Below are 6,000 nucleotides of genomic sequence, written 5' to 3'. Positions count from 1 at the left end.
CCTCCCTCCCTCTCTCTCTCTCTCTCTCCTTCTCCTTGTAATCTTCTTGTCGGATGGCCTGATTTATATTACAAGAACAGTTGTGGCTAAAGCTATCGGCCGGGATTCTCCTTTCCGGGGACTAAGTCCCCACGCCGGCGGGAAATCCGGCACCAACGACTCTGGATTCAACCGGGCCCCCAAGGTGAGGAATTCTCACCTGTCTCGGGGGCTAGGTGGACGCTGGAGGGGTTGGTGCTACTCCAGCCAGCGCCAAAGGGCCGGCGTGATCTCGTGCGTGCGCAGAACCGCCGCCGTGTTTTGCCGCATGCACGGGGGGTTCTCTTCTCCGCCCCGGCCATGGCAGAGTCCCCACGGCACAGGCCCGCCCGCAGGTTGGTGGGCTCCGATCGCGGGCCAGGCCACCGTAGGGCCCCCCCCTCCCCCCACCCCCGGATCGGATCCCCCTCGAGGCCCCAGACAACCTACCTGCCAGGTCCCGCCATGTGGGACCATACGTAACCCACATCGGCGGGACTGGCCAAAAACAGACGGCGCTCGGCCCATCGGGGCCCTGAGAATTGCGAGGGGGCCGCTGCCAACGGCCCCCAACCGGCGTGGCATGGACCCCGCCCCCGCCTGAAAAACACGCCGGAGAATACGGCAGCCGACGACGGGGATTCTCCGACCCGGCGGCGGGGGGGTTGGAGAATCCTGCCCAGAACTGTACAATGGCTTTTCTCGACCAGTTGTCTGAATCTTCTACTCTCACAATGTCACCACTACTCGGAGGTGGCAAAGTTGCAGACACTCTATCAGAGAACTGCTTTTGTTTTGCTTTAGGTTTTGCATTTCCTGCAGCACCGCTGCATTCTACTCCTTTTCTAAGTATGGAAGTGTGGTCCACAATCTCCTATTCATGAGTAACTCTGCGGGCGATCTACCAGCTGACAATGGTGACGCTCTGTCGCTCAATAGTGCGAGCTATGGATCAGATTGGCTGTCCATTGCTTTCTGTAATGATTCTTTCACGATATGTGCCAAATCGGCGCCAAAACCTCACCAGTTCCGGGACTGGTGAAGGGTTAGCAGCGACGCCGGGTGAAGATCCCGGCTCCCGCATCAGAAGCCATGGTCCATGGCCGCGGGTGTGCACAACAATGACCTGCAGCGGTCGCGCCGTACCTCATGGCACCGGCCGTGCGCGGACACGACCTGCCGCCCACCACCCCACAGGCACCCCCCCCCCCCAACTGTCTCCACAGCCCTCGTGGAGGGCCCCCCCACCACCCAGCGACACTGTCCGCGGCTGCCACCCCGGGTTCCTAACCGCTCAGACCACACGTCACCTGCGCGGTCGAGAACCCGGCCCATTGAGGGTGGAGCATCGCGGAAGGGCCTTCCGGTGATGCGCCAACATCGTTCCAACAGCGTGCGGCGCGCAATTCGATCACCCCCCTTCCGTGGGGGCGGAGCATGGCTGAACAGGGTCAACAAGGCGCCAGCCTCGATTTGGGCGTCGGAGTGGACTCTCCGCCCGATCGCGATTACAATATCGGCGCCAGGCAACGGAGAATGCCACCCCTTAACTGTTTGTTCCAAAGACAGCTCCGATTCCCACAGCAAGCATTCCCTCAGCTTATTCTCATCCTCGCCAAACACAATCTGGTCCCGAATCATGAAAGATTCCACCGCAGAAAAATTACAGGTTTTAGCTTTTAACTTTAAATCAGTGATGAAATGATCTATGGACTCTTCCTTTTTTATAAATTTAGAGTACCCAATTAATTTTCTTTTCAAATTAAGCGGCAATTTAGCGTGGCCAATCCACCTAGCCAGCAAACCCACGCAAACACAGGGAGAATGTGTAAATTCCACATGGACAGTGACCCAGGGCCGGGATCGAACCTGGGACCTCAGCGCCATGAGGCAGCAGGGCTAACCACTGCGCCACAGTGCTGCCCCATCTATGGACTCTTCTGACTTCTGTAAACGTGAACTAAATGCATAGCATTCATGAATTTCATTCTTGCTGTGGTGCGATGTTCTTCCAATCTTTGAATTACTTCATTAAAATTTTTACTATCTTCATCATTTGCAAATTATTAAACACAGCAATCGCTTCGGACCCTGCAGCTGTTAGGAGCATTGCTACCGTACACTAATGTGATTGATCTCCAAAATTTACTGCAGTAAGAAACAGATTGAATTGTTGTTTAAACACACGCCAGTTGCAGTCCACATTACCATGAAATCTGAGACTCATTGGTGGTTTCAACAACTCCACATTGTTCATTCTGGCAGACTGCAAAATCTCAATGTCTGTGGACTCATGGACTGGTTTAGCACAGTGGGCTAAATCGATGGCTTTTAAAGCAGACCAAGGCAGGCCAGCAGCATGGTTCGATTCCCGTACCAGCCTCCCCGAACAGGCGCCGGAATGTGGCGACTAGGGGCTTTTCACAGTAACGTCATTTGAAGCCTACTTGTGACAATAAGCGATTTTCATTTCATTTTCATGGCAAGCTGAAAGTTTTTACTCAGTGTTTAATACCACATCACTCCTGATACCATGTAATGTTCTTTTTGGGTGACCTGATTTATATTACAAGAGGCCGTCTGTCCATCCATCCATCTCCGTGTTTAATGTCTCACAACTCCTGGTACTATGTAATGGTCTTTTCAGATGACCTGATTTATATAACAAGAATCTGTCTGTCTGTCTATCTCTGCCCCTCACTTTCCCTCAACCCCACTCCCCCTCCTTCACCTTGGTCACCTTCCCTTCCTCACTCTCCCTCCCTCACCTTCCCTCCCTCACCTTCTCTCCCTCACCTTCCCTCCCTCACCATCACTGTCTCTCACCCTCACTGCCCCTCACCTTCACTGTCCCTCACCTCCCACTCCCTCGCCCCCACTTCCTCATCTCCCTCCTTCGCTCTCCTTCCCTCACCCACACCCACTCCCTCACCCCTATTCCCTCACTCTCCCTCACTCAATCTCCCTCACCTTCTCTCACTCACATCCTTCCTTCACTTACTCTCCCAACCTCATCCTCCCTCCCGCATCTTCCCTACATCACCTTCCCTCCCTACAGCAGCCTCCCTCCCTCACCCTCTCTCCCTCACTCTCGCTCCCACACATTCCCTCTCCCATGATCACCTCACTCACTCACTCTCCCAGCCCCCACACCTGCCATCATTCACCTTCCCTCACTCACAACCTTCCCAACCCACATATTCACTCCCTCACCCTCCCTATCCTTCACCCCACTCCCTCACTGTCCCTCCTTCACCTTCCCTCTCTCTCTCACCTTTACACCCTCACTCCCTCCCAACACGCATCCTTACTCCCCCTCCCACCTCACCCGCACTCCCTCACTCTCCCTCCCACCTAACCCTCACTCCCTCACTCTCCCACCCTCACATTCCCTCCCTTAACTTCACTGCCTCACCCTCCCTCACTCATCATCATTCCTTCACCCTCCATCCCTCACCTTCCTTCACTCCTTCCCTCATCTAACCTCCCTCCCACTCCGTTCCTTACCCTTTCTTACTCACCTTCCCTCCCTCACTTTCCCTCCGATCCCCTCCCTCCCTCACTCATTCTAATTCCCTCACTTTCCCTCCCTCGCCCTCTCTCTCACCTTCACTCCCTCACCCTCAATCCTTCCCATTACCTCTCCCAACCTTCACATTCCCTCCCTCACCATCAATGATCCTCACTCCCTCCCTGACCCACACCCTCACCCCTACTCCCTCACTCACCTTCTCTCAAAATCCACATCTTCCCTTCCTCACCCTCACCCCCACTCTTTCACTCTCCCTCCCTCCCTCTCTCCCTCACCCACCCTCCTGCTCCCTCCCTTACTCACTGTGGTAAACACCACTAGTGGTATATTGTATGTATTACGGCACTGCACGTATATTACAGGTACAACGGTAAATCCCTGCCTGCTGGCTCCGCCCAGCAGGCGGGGTATAAATGTGTGTGCAGCCGGTGCTGCAGCCATTCTGGTTCCAGCTACAGGAGGCACAACATCTCGTTCAATAAAGCCTCGATAGTTCCACCAGTCTCGTCTGGTGGTAATTGACGGTACATCACTCACCTTCATTCCCTCATCTTCCTGCCTTCGCTCTCCCTTCCCCGTCTCCTCTCACTCAGGTTCACCGTCCCTCCCTCCCCCTACCTCACTCACCCTCACTCCCTCACCTTCCATCCCTCACCCATCCTCCTTTACTTCCCCTCACTCCCTCATCGTCCCTCCCTTACTCCCTCCTATTACCCCTCGCATCCTCTCACCTTCCCTCCCTCCCTCCCTCACCCTTCCTCCCTCATTTCTCTCCCTCACTTTCTGTCCCTCAACCTTCCTCCGCAATTCATCCCTCACCTTCCCTCGCTCCTTCGCCAACTCCAATCCTGTTCCTCCGTCTCCCTATCCCAAACCTGCCTCCTGATGTCCCCCAGAATCCTGCTGCGCTCCCGCACTCGGATATTCGACCACGTGACATCACCCCAGTGAGTGGGAAGAAAAAACCACCATGAAATATGAGAAGGGGATTTGTTATCAAACACTTTCCTGGTCAGCTTAGCGACGAGGAAGCTTTCCCCCCACCCCCCCGAGATAGCCCAGAGACCCAATCAGATTCATCGTTCACCCAGCACTTTGTCATCTCTTTCATTGAATAAAAAGGGTCGGGATATACAGCAGAGAGTGGGGCCACTCTGCCCCAGACCTGTACTAGCCCGTTGCCGGAACTATCCAATTAGTTCTGCCCTCCCGAATCTTTCAAGGAAGGCAGTAAATGTTTCATGTCGAAATCTTGCCTTTTCAAGGCTATTGAATCAGCTACCACTACGCTAATAGGCCGGGTGTACCTGTAAACAACAGGAAAGAAAGTCTCTCCTCAACTCTGCTCCAGCTGGTGATTTAAAACAAAAATCCCACACAATCTAATCCCTTCTTTACACATGTCCTCAATGTTTCTTTGTAATATAATAAACATTTACTTCACAGTGCCTAATGCAGCAGTAATTTGTTTAAATTTGGATTATTGTTGCCAGGAAACTGGCTGATCCGATTCTGAAAAAATGTCTGGTTTTCTTTAAATAAATCCTTCACCTCGCTAATAAACCTGTGCGCGCAGGTGAGAAAGAGCAAATTGTTCAATTGAGTGGCGATTAATTCTTTGGGGAGTCTCTCTTTCCCCTCCTGATTTTTTTAAATTACTGCCTGAATATCTGACTCAGGTTAATGAGAGAGATTGTTCAGCGCAGCTGTGAGGGCAGCAATTATTCCAGCCTGACGCAGCAGACATCGATTAGAGAAACTTCTCAGCAAATCTGTTACTTTCCAAATTAGTCGACTGTGGAGAAGGTTCGGAGAGTAATTTAACTGCAGCAATCTGACTGAACAAAGCCTTCCTTAAACAACCATAGACCTGTTCTCTGTAAAGACAGTCCCCATCAAACACTCCCAGGACAGGTGCAACACGGGGTTAGATACAGAGTAAAGCTCCCTCTACACTGTCCCCATCAAACACCCACAGGACAGGTACAGCACGGGGTTAGATACAGAGTAAAGCTCCCTCTACACTGTCCCCATCAAACACTCCCAGGACAGGTACAGCTCGGGGTTAGATACAGAGTAAAGCTCCCTCTACACTGTCCCCATCAAACACTCCCAGGACAGGTACAGCATGGGGTTAGATACAGAGTAAAGCTCCCTCTACACTGTCCCCATCAAACACTCCCAGGACAGGTACAGCATGGGGTTAGATACAGAGTAAAGCTCCCTCTACACTGTCCCCATCAAACACTCCCAGGACAGGGACAGCACGGGGTTAGATACAGAGTAAAGCTCCCTCTACACTGTCCCCATCAAACACTCCCAGGACAGGTACTGCACGGGGTTAGATACAGAGTAAAGCTCCCTCTACACTGTCCCCATCAAACACTCCCAGGACAGGTACAGCACGGGGTTAGATACAGAGTAAAGCTCCCTCGACACTGTCCCCATCA

This window comes from Scyliorhinus torazame, chromosome 30 (genome assembly GCF_047496885.1).
Source record: "Scyliorhinus torazame isolate Kashiwa2021f chromosome 30, sScyTor2.1, whole genome shotgun sequence".
Classification (NCBI taxonomy): domain Eukaryota; kingdom Metazoa; phylum Chordata; class Chondrichthyes; order Carcharhiniformes; family Scyliorhinidae; genus Scyliorhinus; species Scyliorhinus torazame.
The sequence above is the reverse complement of the archived record's forward strand: the minus strand, read 5'-3'. Positions refer to the sequence as shown.